At 49.2% G+C, this 14480-nt stretch overlaps 1 protein-coding gene across 3 annotated transcripts in view; it reads left to right on the forward strand.

Moving 5' to 3' along the window:
• Positions 1-985: 985 nt before the first annotated feature.
• The window catches only part of FAT1 (FAT atypical cadherin 1), a 124826-nt gene continuing 111331 nt past the window's right edge, over positions 986-14480 (forward strand). For 2 of the 3 annotated variants that reach the window (XM_037128745.2, XM_037128743.2), the window contains exon 1: positions 986-1983. The gene's annotated coding sequence lies outside the window, so the exon portion shown is untranslated. Of the gene's footprint in view, positions 1984-4483; positions 4636-14480 lie in introns of those variants that run through there. The other variant, XM_037128746.2, reaches the window with a different exon arrangement.

Here is a 14480-nt window from a genome sequence, read left to right on the forward strand (position 1 = left end):
AGGCTGGCCTTTCAGGCCAGTCTTTCCTTTGATGGCTTCCTCCCTCTTCAAGAACCTGGTACCTTGGGGGCAGCCCTCTGGGCCTTCCAGGCCCCGCTAAGGTCCTTTCTTGTAGCTCTGGTTCTCCTAGCCTCAGCCTCTCAGTGCTCTGCCCTCTTCACAAATCAAAAACTATTCTGAATTATTTGTTATGACCTCCCTTGAACCCTTCCTAATTTTACAGACGAGGAAAAAGAGACATTGTAAAGAACAAGGGTGGGTAAGAAAATATATTAACTACTCTGTGCTTGCTAGACACTTTACTGGGTGCTCATCAGCAAGAGCGCTGTCTGCACAAATGAATGTTATCTCCCTGGCAAATAAATGGCACTCGATACACACTTTTGAAAGGACAAATACACGAGTATATTTTTACGATATTATTCCCTTACCACAGATGAGAAAACTGAAATTTAGATAGGTTACATGGCTTTCTCAAGGCTAAGCACATGCAACACTCCAACATTTAATCTTCCATTCTCTTAACAGTTTAATTCTATGTCTTCTGTCCAGTACCTTCCGTGTTTTGCTCTTTGCCTTTCCAGACAGGGGTCAGCTGAAATGACCACTCGATTTACAGGGATGACTGCAAATACAGTGATGGAATCCACTCCCAGCAACCCCCACCCCCCACCCCCCGCCCCCACTCCAGCCCTTTTTCTAGGTATCCTGGAATTTTCATGCCAACTTTTTGGGAACAGCATCAACCAACTCACAGAAATGACTCCCTGGGAATGTCAGGCTGTTCAGGGGATATTTATTTTAGTCATTTAACGGCACTAAAAATATTCTCCGGGGCCTGGACGCTTACGTAAAAACGACGCATTCACGTATAAATTAAACATCCACAGTGTTGGCGAGTATCTTGGTCTATACTACGAGGAGTAGACACTGATCTGTGTATTGGCCCCTGTGAAGACTTGTAAGAAACATCACAAGTTGGCTCCTCCTCCATCTCTCCCCCCACCCCTCGGAACCTTCCCTGGTTCAGAGTACAGTCTAAAAACGTAGGCGCTTCTGGAAAGGACTGGGAGCTTAAAATATGGCTCCGTGATTTTCAACACAAAGACCCCCAACAGCCCTAGAGCACAAGAAGTACTTAAAATCTATCACCCCCAGAAGTTGGAGGGCTACAAAGTACAAGTCGGGTCGTCCAGGCCGGTCTGCAGAGACCGTTCGCGTCTCCTCCTTGCAACGCCCGAGCAGGCACCACGTCGCGCCGGCGTTCGGCTGCAGAATAGGGAGAAGCATCACCTGCAGTTCCAGGCGTGGGAATCGCTGCCGGAGGGGGCTTGAAATCGCGGCCAGAGAGGGGCGCGCAGCCGGGCCCGGGGCCGTTCCGGTGCTGGGCTTGAGAAACGCCTGCGGTCTGCGGAGCCCGGAGCCGCTGGAGGGCAGAGGCGCAGACGCTGCGCGCGAGAGACAGCAGCTGGGCAGGTGGGCCCGCTCCAGCTTCCCTGCTCGCCGCCGCTACTGTCCCGGAGGCGGACCCCGCCGGAGAATCCCTTCCCAGCCGCTGGCTCCGGGCGAGGCGGGGCGCTGACGTCACCTCCCCTCCCCCCAACTCCCCCAAGAGGGAGGGAGTGGGGAAAGAGGCAGTGATCCGCCGCAGCTCTCGGCCGCAACTCTCAAACTCGGCGGTTTGCTGCCTGGACAAGTCCGGACAAACTTGGCTTCTCTTCGGCCCTCTCTCTAGCCCTCGTGCACTCTCCTCTCGCCTCCTTTCGGTGCTTAAGTTTCATCCAGGACGGAAGCCTCCGGAGATGCGGCCACCTGGGTCCCGGCAGCGCGAGTGGATCGCACTCTTTGCGGGGACATGCTGAAGATCCGTGGGAGGCAAAGTTGGGACTTCAGAAACGGCTTCTAACACATATCCAGATCGCGTGGGGGATTACGGAGCTGCCGAGGACTTTAGAGAAGAGCACTGAGGACTCGGCTGGACTGGTGAGTTCTTTGTTTAATGGAAGCTTTATGTATTTAAGTTTAAATGTAAATGAAATTACGTGGGGTATTTGGTTCTAAGCTAGTGCAGGGAAGCGTGTGCATCCCACAGGCTTTCCCCTCGGCGAGCTGCACTCCCCTCTGGCTGTGCATGGCTGGAAAATGGAAGATCGGTATGCACAGGTTTTGGAATTCATAAAATACATACATAGCACTGTTCAAAAGAACTTGAAAAGCAATGCTGTTTGAGCATTATTTTGGATGTAACTTATTATAGAAATGGTGCCCAGGGAGGGCGCATCCCGGGCGGCGCGATTCACAGTGGCGCAGCGCCCTCTAGGTTGGACACCAGGCAGGGAGCACGCTCCCTGCCGGGTTCTCTGCGCACAGCGAACTTGGACCTGCTCCTGGGACGTGGGCGTGAACTCCATCGCCGCCACCCCAGCCTTCACTGACCATCCACTCCGGCCCCTTCTGTATGTAATTTACAAATAGTAGTTTGAGTGGCCTGGATTCCGGGGACGTGCCGGAGGAAAGCGTTTTTGGTTTTCGGGAACCGTCCCCCATTCCCCAAATTTCCAGGCGCTTTTGGGGACAAGGTTAGGGAGGGGAGACTATTAAAAGGAGAAACGTGGAGCTTGAACTACATTTCTCTTCCATGTGAAGGTAATTCGACGGTACCCAAAAGGCACCTCTGTTTCGTTCTGTTGGGGGAAAGGATAAGGTAAAAACGTGGCAGCGCCGGCGCCAGAGTCTGAAATCTCCATCCCTGGCTCTCGGCTGTACCTGTGGCGACCAAGTGCAACTTCATCCAGGCAATTAGGTTTCTTAGTAAGCCCGAAACACCGGGATTCCCAAGCAGATGTTTTACTGGAGTAAGCGTTATTATATATTAACGAATGGTAATTTTCTCCAGGAATTCTTTCGTGCCATAAAAAAAAAAAAGCTTGTTATTTTATGGGACGGGAAAGGTGTCTTTTTTACTTTTACCACCTCACCCCCCGCTGTTGGTGGGTCTTGTGTGCTTGTGTTTTGTTAAGAGTTAGAATTTGGCAAATGGCGAAAACTGATCGAGCTTGGAGATCACCTACTTCTGAAGTGTCCATGTATGAAATTGACCTATAACTGCAGGAGCACTTTGCGCATTTGTGGCCGTGTGTGGATGGTAGTGTTTGCTGGGGGTGTGAATTTGTGTGTATTCTGAATAATGCGCAGGGAATACACAACATACTCTTCTTAGTGCTGGGAATCAGCATACTGACGCTGCAGGCATTATTTTTCCTTCCCAGCCATAACCTGCTAGACACCTTTATTTTTTCAATCACCTTATTTAAGATGGTTTAAGAGGAGACTGCATTAATGTTGAACCAAGGAAATTGGCTCTTTGACCCTAGACTCCCTCGTTCCCATCTGCCTTGCAGTTCACCCTGCAGCCCCCCTCCACCGGTTCCGGCGGAATCAGATCTCTTTGTCCTCACAGAGTTAAACTGTCCGAGCCCCAGAAACTTTCCGAGGTCACGTCCGCCCTCTTCTAGGAGGTATTTCCCAAAGACCGGGAGCATTCCAGGCTTCCGCGGCGTCTCGGCTGCACGGAGCCCGGGCGCCTGGAGCTTTGCTGGCGCTGAGATCGGCTCACTGTAGGGAACGCGGGACTGCGCGCCCGGCGTGGGGAGTCCCTGGAGGGGGAGTCTGGACGCCTGGGGCTTCCCTCTCTCCCTAGGGAGCTTGTAGTTTCAAGTTGGAAGGGGTTCAGTTTGCAGGGTGTGACTTAGCTGGCTGGGAAAGCGCACGAGGAGGCACAGCTGCCTTTTGTCCCGCAGACCTGCGAGTCGCGAGTGCTCGCCGGGGGAGGCGGGTGTTGGGGTTCCTCACCGGGTCGGGGAGGTTATGGGGACTAACCAGCTCCGTACCGGGAGGTCTCGGAGGAAGCGCTCTTATTTTTCCGGATCTTAATGATTTTAGGAGGAAGTCATTCCGATCTAACTGCGTTCCTTTCAGACCTTTTGGAGGGTTTCACACCTCCTCCCCTCCGAGCTCTGGCAGACCCGGAACCGAGGCATTCAAATGCAGATTTAGGAATTCCCTGAAGGTTCTAGACAATCTAAAGGGAGGCGTGGGAAGCTTTTGCATTAGCCTTAGATGGCTTTTTTTGTCTGTTTTTTGAACTTTCCCTTTCCTAGTAGGAAGCATTACAAATTAATTCTCTGCACAAATCTGTACTGGCCATAACTAACGTAGGCACTAGAGCAAGCCCCACGCGGTTCCTCGGGGCGTCGCAAGACCGCCCTGGGTACTCGCTCGACTCCACGCCAGACCCGAAGGGGGGGCGGTCTCTGACTCCCGACGGGGTATCACGGCCGGGGATCCCCGGGCTCGGAGTCCCGCCGCCAGGGAAAGTCTGCTCGAGTTTCCGAGCTGAAGAAACGAGCGCCGGCGCTCGCGGGCGTGGCCGCGGGCGGAGGGATCTACCCGGAGCCTGCGATCCCGGGAGTGGGGTGCGCGAGGGGCGGGCAGGAGACACCTGGCCGGCTGCACCATGCGGCTCTGCGGACCCGGCGCCACCCCCGGCCAACCCGATCCCTGCCTCGGGGAGCCTTGAGGCAGAGAGTTGCGGGGCCTCCGAAAGCGCCACCGCCACTTGAGGCCAACTTTGCTGTAAGTTTGATAGGAACGAAGTTGGAGCTGCAGGGCGGGTGGGCGAGGGGTGCCCCGCCGCCGTTGCCGGGGAGGCAAGCAGCGAGCTGTGTCGGATGGCGGACTTTGAGCTCATTGGGCGCTCTTGTCAGATTGCCGAGTTGCAGACAGTGCTCTTGCTCGAGATCTGGGAAAGGGGATGAAAGAAAGCCGGGCTGGAAGGTGGGCAGTGCCGTGGCGCCTGCCCACTGAAAAGTTCATTGCTGGCTCAGGGATCGGCGGCTAGGCGAGGGGGCGGAGGCGGGGCGCAGGGGCGGGAGGGGGGACGGTTCGCGACGTGAGCGGACTGGGAATCGGCTGGTCCGCGAGCCGGCCCAGCAGCACCGGTCTGGTCCTGGAGCCATTGCTGGAAATCAAAGCGACGCCGCGGCGGGGCTACCGGGTGGCCCCGGGGGCGAGGACTTCCGCTGCGCCTTGGAGCTCGGAAACTTCCCCAGCGCGCTCCACGCTCTTCGGTAACAGTCGTTGTCTGCAAGGGCTGCCTGATGGCTCTGCTGGGTTGATTCTTCCAGTTTATGAAACAGTACTCACTGTGGAGGAGAGATGAAAAGAGAGGCCGGTCGTCAAAGGGCATCTTCGAAATGGAGTCGCAGAGTTCTCCCAGATGTTTTGCGCCCCGAAGGAGCGCGGCTCCGAGGTTTCAGAACTAAGTGGCCGAATGTAGGTAGATGCGATTGAAAAATTGCTGGCTAAATCTTTCCATAATGTGTCCGTTTGTTTCTATCTTTTAAGGAAGAGAAACTTGTGAGATCAGTTTTTAAAGAAAGAGATTCTGGTTTTTTGGCGCTCTCTTCCTTACTCAGAGTGCCTTCTTCGAGGAAGCTAACTTTCTGTTGTCTCTGAAGTTTTTTGTTCCATCAGTGTGAATTGCAGGGCTTTGAAAACAAGGAGGCAATTGTATGCATAAGGAAAGTAAACTCATAAATATTTTCTAAGCGGTTAAAGGTCCCCCCCCCTTGCTTCTGAACTGTGGTTACAGTAGGTGGCTTTTGTTAAGCAACTCTCTGGTGCCTGGTACAGTTATTATTTTTTTTGAAAAAAAAACTGGGTATTTACAGTGACTATTACAATCAGGAAAATATTTCAAAGGCACATTTTTTAAAATTTACTTATCTTTACAGAAGCAGGTTCTTAAGTCTTCATATAGTCAGAGGTAGGTTCTGGTAGTTTCCAAAGATACCTTGCACGTGTTGAAACTAGACAGGGCGGTGGTTTTTCCCGTATTACTCCCAGAGTTGTGGTGGTTACGCAGCCCATCTAGTTAGTGAAGTTACTAATGAAAATGTGTTTCTCGAGTCACACAGGATAACTCTGATGCTTGGCTTTGTCTTTGTGTTTTAGGAGGACAGCTCTGGTTCCACAGTTATTAGTCTCTTCCCTTGCTATATATTTAAGCTTTAAGATGGGTGTAAAAGCACATAAAACATTACATAGTTTTAAAAACAGTTGCTAGAACTCTAAGTTATGCCAGACATGGCATGTAACAAGTTCGATGCAGGGTTTCAGTTGAATAAAGTTTACATGTATTTTGTGCGTCCATTTCTTGCAAAAATGAACATTTTAAATGAGCCAAATTCTTGGTCATTCTGAAAGGAGATGAGATTGGTAGAGGATTTCATAAAATCATTCAGGCCAACTATATATTCCTTTGTATCTTTTAATGACTTCCTTAGAAGTATCCCCAGAAGGTCCTTACTATGTTAGTAGATTATTCAAATCTATGTTATAGACAGGTGCCAAAAGAGGAATCTCAAAATTATGTGCACACTGACAGTTTTCACCCCTCTCCCCCTTAGACTTAGCTCTTGAGCGCCTCTGAGCAGTCACGCATTCCTGTGAATGTGGTAGGCGAAAGGGATCTTACTGATGATCTGTTTTAACTCTCTTAGCGAGTCTCAGCCACCTGTTGTCCACCCAAGTTTTGCAGATGTGGCGTAGAGCCAAGAAACTGAATCAGACTGCTCTGCTGTTGTTGCATCCGATGTTGCACTGGCTGTAGGCCTGCTTCCCGATCCACAGGACCTGGCTTCATAGCTGGAAGCCAGGAGACTAGGTGTGTGCTCTAGCCTTTATAGGCTGGCGATTGCAGTAGGGAAGCACCCTTTTGATGAAACTATGTAGATGGTGAAGCCAAACTGTATCTCTCTGTCTCACTTAATTGTTCAGTTTGCAAGTAGTGTATCCTTCGGCACTGGACAGGAGTTTTTGAAATTAGTGATGCAGGTGACTCATTTAATTAAGATCAGAAAGTTGCTGTTTCTGAGAAGAGCTTTTCATTTCAAACATGTATATGGTCAGATGAAGAATCTGTATATTTTACATTTTAAAGTTTAAAAAAATTTTTTTCATTTTTTTCTTCAGTCCCAGATTCAAATGTACTGCTGAACTTTTTGCTTCATTTTATAGTTTATTATATATGTGGAGATAAATCTATAATTAAATGTTTTACGCAAACCACGTAGAAGAATCGATCATTGTTTAATCCTTGGCCTTGATGGAATGAATATTCAGTTCTGTGTAGAACTTCAGTCTGAACCCTGCAGCACAGACCCTGGTCTAGCATCCCCTCTAACCCAATTGGGAGGCATTTTGAGAGAGGTGGTGACCTCTCTCCGAGCTGCTGGAAATGAGAGTCTTCTCCAGGGCAGCCATCTGCAGTGCTGTTACTGGCCTGGCGGTTGCACCTGGATTTCTCCTCCGTTTCAGAGCAGTGGGTGTATTATTATCCCATGTTATCCCCCCCTCCCCGCCCCTCCCCTCCCTCAGTCCCGCCTCCCATTCTCCCTTCTGAAACCTCATCCATCTGTTCATTCACTAACCCAATCACCGTGGATCTCCTCTGCTCCAGGACAAGGTGAACAAATCATGTTTCTGTCTTCAGGGAGCCTACACTCCAGGGCAGGAGAAGGACCAGTCAACACAGTTATATCTATCGGGTCAAAGCAGTTCCTCATAACACCCGAGTGAACCAGGACTGGGGTACGTGGGTATTAGGATAGGGTGAGCTCTGAGGGAAGAGTGAATCGGGAGGGACCAGTCAAGGAGTGGAGAGGACATGTGCAAAGCAAGTTGTGGAAACGTTAATTAGTTGTCAAGGGTTAAGGATGGGTTGTGACGTGACTGGGGTGTGATAGATGGTGAGAAAAGAGACCTGAGACCCAAGCACTCTGTGTTGTCTTTAGAAAAACGGTTGATTGGTTTATCCTCAGCGCTGCTTTCATTCTGTTTTGACTTCATTGTGAATTGTCTCTTTTCCATGTGTAGGTAGAACAGAAAACCTGTAGGTACAGCTTACATTGGAGTACAAAGACGGGGAGAATAGTTTTATTGGGCAGTGGTTTAGAAGGGGAGGAAATAAAGAAAGGATGAAGAAAAAGGTGAAAATAACTAAACTCTATGTGAAGCGTGAAGGGTGGGGAAAAATAAAATAGTAATGTTTGCATTACCTTTTGGAAGATATGGGGTGGATCAGTTACAAATTTGGTGCTGCCTCCAATAGGTGGTTTCATTGGCTCAAGACAGCTGAGTCGTTTCCAGCCGGTGGGATAGACTGTTTGGGTTCGAAATAGGAAGTAAAATCGGGAGATTAAATTAGGAAAGGAGGTATCGGACAGATTATCAAAGACCTTTCATATAAGGCCCAGAAGACTATACTTAATCAGCAGGTTGAGGGGAAACACTGAATATGTATAAACTAGGGGATAAGATCATAAAGAAGCTTTAATGAGATTAATTGGATTGCCTCGTAGAAGCTAAACAGTACTGGGACCAGAAAGCAGGCAAACCCGAGGGGCTGTCAGATGCTGTGTCTGAACGAACACGGGCACGAGCTGGACGAGGTGGCGGCAGCAGAAACGGACAGGGGACAGTTTTGAGAAGTTGAGAAAAAGTCGAGTCTAGGTGGGAGTCAGTGGAGGTTTGGCAGTCAAGAGTCAAAGGTCGCAGAAATCCTGAACTTTCAGAGAGCACACGCACACGGGTGAGTGTGTTTGGAGAGAGGGGTGGAAGAATATGTATCTGTGGAGGGTGGGAGGCGATAAAGATTTTAGTCCAGTCTCTGGTTTTTCAAATACAGAAGTGCCGTCCAAGTGTTAAGTCATTTTGTTCAATTCACGGAGTTGATTAGTGACAAAGTTGGGGTTAGATCATAAGTCGTACCTCTCCCAGCCCCTTCTTCTTCATTTCATTTCGTTGATTGCAAACATAGGTGACTTGGGAAGAGGTGAAACTTCTGTGAAATAGGACAGGACAGTGGAATCCGGACTACAGGCGTGCTTCATTTTATGGCCCTTCACAGATGCTGTGACTTTTTTACAAATGGAGAGTTCGTGGTAACCCAGAGTCAGGCAAGCCGGTCAGCACCCTTTCTCCAGGAACATTTGCTCACTGCCTGGCGATTACTGTGTAACATCTGGGTAATTCTCACAATGTTTCCGATTTTTCCCGTTTTTGCATTTGTTGTGGTAGTTTGGGGATCAGTGATCTCTCACATCCTGTTACTACTGTAGCTGTGTGGGGCACACAGACCACACCCAGGTACGACCCAGAACTTAATCCACATGTGTGCTCTCTGGTTGCTCCCCTGACCGGGCCTTTCCTTGTCTCTCCTCTCTGTGGGTCGCCCTGTCCCCCAAGACACAGCAGTGTTGAAATTAGGTGTTCAAGTGAGAGAAGAGTTGCACGACTCACTTTAAATCAAAACTAGAAATTGAACCTAATGAGGAAAAACTTGTTGAAAGCCATTTGGACAAGAGGTAGGCCAAACAACCAAGTGCCAAACAACAAAGGTAAAGTTTTCGGAATTAAAAGTGCTACTCCAGTGAACACAGGAGCGATAAGAAAGCAAAACTTATCATTCCTGCTGAAACAGAGAAAGTGTTAGTGGTCTGGATAGAAGTCCAGCGAGTCACAGCACAAACCAAAGCCTAATCCAGAACAACTCTCTCTTCAGCTCTGTGAAGGCTGAGAGAAGGTGAGGAAGTTGCGGAAGGAAAGTCTGAAGCTGCCTGGGGTTGGTTCGTGGGGTTTAAGCAAAGAAGCCATTTCCAGAGCATAAAAGTGCAAGATGAAGCTTGAGATGCCCCTGCAGACTCTGTGGCAAGTTACCTGGGAGATCCAGCTGTATGATTAATAAAGGTGGCATGGCTACCCTAACAATAGATTTCTAGTGGAGGCCGCCTTGCATTGGAAGCTCCACTTTCACAGCCACAGAAGAGAAAGTCGGTGCCCAGCTTCCAGGCTTCAAAGGACAGGCTGACTCTCCTGTCAGGGGCTGATGCAGCTGGTGACTGGTGACTGGCCTCCTTTACAGATTAGAATCCTGGGGCCCTTCGGTGTTGTGCTGAATCCACTCTGCCAGGTGACAGCACATCTGTTCGCAACACGGTTTACAGAATCTGGGGCAGGGCAGAAGTCCGATTAATTCCAGTGGTGGGTCTGAGAAACAGAGCTTATTCCTGTGTTGTTATTTAATTACTGTATTGTTCATACACCCAACTATAAACCTTCTTCTGCCCCACCCTGTGTTTTAAGACAATGTTGGGACCTACTGCTCAGGAAAAAAAGATCCCTTTCAAAATATGACTGTTCATTGACAGTGCACCTGGCCACCCAAGAGCTCTGATACAGGTGTGCAACAAGATTAGTGTTCTGTGCCCGCTGACATGAGGTCCATTCTGCAGCCCATGGATCAAAGAGTAGTTTTGACTTTCAAGTCTTATTACTGAGAAATGCATTTTGCAAGGCTATATATAGCTGCCAGAGGTAGCGATTCCTCTGACGGATCTGGGCAAAGGACGTTGCAGACTTTCTGGGAAGGATTCACCTCTCTAGTTGCCATTAAGAACCTTTGTGATGTGTGAGAAGAAGTTGAAATATCAGTGTTAATGGGAGTCTGGAGGACAAGGATCCCAGCCCTTGGGGACGACTTTGAGGAGTTCGAGACCTCAGTGGAGGACGTCACTGCAGAGCTGGTGGGAACAGCACAAGAACTGTAATTGCAGCTGGAAGATGTGACAGAGTCACTGCCACCTGAGGGTAAAACGTCAGCAGATGAGGAGCCGCTTCTCACAGACGTGCAAAGAGAGTGGTTGCTTGAGATGGGATCTGCTTGTGGTGAAGGTTCTTGGAAGGTTGTTAAAATCTACTTCACCGGTAAAAGCAGTGGCAGGGTTTGAGAGGACTGACTTCCCTTTTGAAAGAAGTTCTGTGGGTGAAGCACCGTCGAACATTGTGACATACTGCAGAGGCGTTGTGAAAGGACCAGTCGACCAGTGCGGCCAACTTGATTCTTGTCTTCCTGGAAGAAGCCGCTGTAGTCACCCCATCCCTCAGCAGCCGCCTCGAAGTGGGTGAGATCTTTGGGGACCGTGATACGTGCGTGTGTACAGAGTCGGAAGTCAGACGTTTGCAGTGCCCGACTTCAAGGTGAAGGAGCCAGTGCAGAGTGTAAAAGGATTGAAGAGAATCGGGAATATTGCGCTGTTTACTCTTTACATGTCATGGATTGTCTCTTTGTCTCGTCTGTGACAATGCAAAGGACAGGAGGCACAGGGGATTAGGGATGAGTAGTGTCAGATGTGCTGGTGAGCCCAAGGAGGTGGGCACTGAGAAAAGGGTCACTCGGTTTGGCATTAGCGTGTGGCACCAGGAGAAGCTGTTTCTGTCACCAGGTGGACCTGAGGTCGTAGGGAGCAGCTGAGGGCAGAGGTCAGGTCTTGAGAGGGAGTTCTGGGACAGTCCAGGGAGCACCCAGAAACTGTCGTTTGCCAGTGTAAGGAGGAGAGAAAGAGGGCGTTGGTTTGAGGAAGGTGGAGGTTTGAGTGAAGTTCACCTCTGAGTAGGGATGAACCTGTGTATGTGTGCAAGGGAACCTATAACCACTACGCTACAGAATCGGCACTGTTTGTATTTGTAGACGCTGCAGAGCGTGGCTGCGGCGAAGGGGACATTTGAGTCCTATGTTTGAGTGGGAGAGTGGAGAGGGTTTGGGGAAGAGCCACAGAAGAGGCAGAATTTGGGGGCATCAAGGGTGCCTTTGCAGCTAGGGTGGGTCCCGCCTCCTCCAAGATGTGGAAAGAAGACAGAAGCAGAGGAAGAGGAAGGGCTGTCTACCTGATGACTTCCGTTTTCTTACTGTACATGGACCACTCACATTATTTACGGAGATGCCTGTGCTACCTGAGTGCACAGGAGCATCTCAGCGTGACCTGGAATGAAAACTCACTAATGTGGGAGTGGAAGAAGCGGCGGGTGTTAATGACTGACTGCCCCGCAAAAACATCATTCAAACGATTTCTGTTGGCAGAGGAAAATACATTAGGGGAGATTATCTTAAATCAAAGGAAGGAAACAGTCGGTTTATTGAGCTTCTCTGTGGGCCGTGTTTGCCTTGGAGGGTGGATGAGGTGAGAGCGGCTGGAGGATGTGCAGCAGGTCGTGGCCCTGTGTTTGGATGTGTGGCGAGTCGGGGGATGCCCGGCCCAGCCAGAAATGCACGGGCAGCCGTCCGCCGCCTGTTCCCGCCTCTCACGTGTCACTAGCACAGAACCACCAGACACAGTCACCTTCACAGTGCCCACAGACGTGTTTTACGGGTTTGTGGAGTCAGAAAATTACATAGTGCATTTTATACAGAGGCTATTTAAAAATGAGGGAGTCTGTTCAACTTTCTTCGGGGCAAGAAAACTTTTAAAAAATTACTGGGGATTAGTTAAATCATATAAATGCTGACATTTTTAAGTTCTGAAAGGGAGTTGCTGTGTGCTCAGGAGCGAGATGGGCAGTGCTTTGCCATAGGCGTCAGCAGTTCGCACACCGTGGGCGTTTGACTTAGGATCAGTTGTCGATCATTTGCAGGCAGTGTCTGAATGACGTTTTGCTAGAGTTACCAGACTTACTGCAGCAACTACACACAGAGTTCCCGAAGTAGTTAAATGATGCGTATCCTAAGCCTAAGGCTGACGTTCCATTCTAGGTTCATAGCTGGGCCCCTACCCAGTTTTATTGAAAAATGTATTAAGGCAGCTTAAAAAGATGTAGTATGTGCCCAGACAATAAAGTTCTACCCATTAATTTTTCAGTGTAGGAAGGAAAGCTTTTAAAAGTACTGTCTATGACTATTATAATGTAATTAGAAAAATGCAGATTTTTCCCCTTTTATAAATGTTATTTGGAAGCTATGAATTGATTATAGCTGAGTAACAAAAGGCTTTCTTAGTAAGCTACAGTGTTTTTGACTCCTATTATGATTTTAGAGGTTACTAAACATTTAATACACACTTTTTAAAAATGGGAGTCATTTAATTTCATAGTTTGTTTTTTGACAATTTCATGACATTTTTCTCTGAAAATGCAGCTGTCTTCCCTGCAATTTAGAGTTCTTAAAAAAAAAAAGCGCTGTAAAAATGTGTCACTATTCAAACCGAACGTGAAGCTCTCCATGTCATAGTAGCTCCATCGCAGTGACGCTGTCACACAGTCACCCACATCAGTGCAGGATGGGGGTGGGCGGGAGGAGGGGACACGGAGTCCTTGGATCATGTTGCATATTTTTATCATAGTTGTCATGGAAAGTTCAGCACTGTTTCCCTGGCCCCAGAGGGCTGGGATGACTACACAATAAACATGCAACACTGAGCAGAGTTTGTGTGTTGTGTATTGTGTGATGCTGTGTTCCACGTAAGGTCCTGTTCCCCAGCCAATGAAACCCTTCCACATCTTCAGCTTTCAATCTGAACACCGGCACCCAGGTCCCCACCCCCAGGGCCGTGTTCTGCTTCCTGAAGATGGTGCAGTCACAGTACCCCACTGGAATACTTACGCAGAACTCTCTGTAATGAGGACATATGAGCATATTGATACTGGAGTTCTAGAAACATTACTATTCTCTCTTATTTATGGATTTTCAGAGCTCTATGCTAAAGCTGTGCTGGCTTTGCACCCGAGGCTCTATTTCCTAAGGGCTGCACTAAGTAAGCATTCTTTGTTCCCGCTTCCGAGAATGCCAGAAGGGACCCTAAAGTACCGCGAATTCCAGTAGCTGATCACCTTCTAAATATCAAAGTGTAGCCTTTGGCTGGAACGGTTTTTGGAGTTTAATTTTCCTGAGCATGCACTCTGGGTGCTAATGCGCTTTTTAGACTTTTTAAATGAAATGGTGTTCAGTGTCCTATTTTTCCCCCTGCAGCTTTATTGTTTGTTTTGCACAGAGTAGCAGCCGTGGTTTTATTGTTTGTTTGTTTGTTTTCGGATGGTGGCATTTTGGTCTCAGTTAATAACGTGGTGCAGGAAGTTCATTCCAGCTGCGCCGAGTCGGTGCAGAGGGTGCTGGGTGGGTTGTGAAAGGTGTGTAGGGTTCTGGCTGTGGGAAGTAAGGGGGTGGCAGTGGAGGCTGGGGTCGGAGTGAGGGCCTGAGCTCCTGGTGAGAGAACAGCTGCAGTCACTCGGCATGTTGGGTGGCAAGTCCTAGTGACCTGGGGGCGAGGGGGGCTGCCCAGGGCCTTTCTCGTTCATATCCCAGTTCTAATGTTAGGCTTCAGATGTTCTCAAAGATCGATCTGCTTAGGTCTCTGGGGCACCACTGTTCCTCGCTTCTTCCACCCCAGCAGCTCTCTGACTCCTTGGCTGGCTCCTCTCCTTTCCTGTCTAAATCTTGGGGAGCAGCGGGGGTTCCTTTCTTGTCTTCTCTGCCTGTGCGCCATTCCTTGGTGATTACAGCTTTGTGATATTCCGTCCTTCTCCCATTTAGGTCTCCAGGCCGGGCCTCTCCGCACGTCTAGCTGCCCACTTAATCGTTACAACAGGTG

The sequence above is a fragment of the Artibeus jamaicensis genome, unplaced genomic scaffold (assembly GCF_021234435.1).
Source record: "Artibeus jamaicensis isolate MK-2021 breed Jamaican fruit bat unplaced genomic scaffold, CSHL_Jam_final scaffold_833, whole genome shotgun sequence".
Classification (NCBI taxonomy): Eukaryota; Metazoa; Chordata; class Mammalia; order Chiroptera; family Phyllostomidae; genus Artibeus; species Artibeus jamaicensis.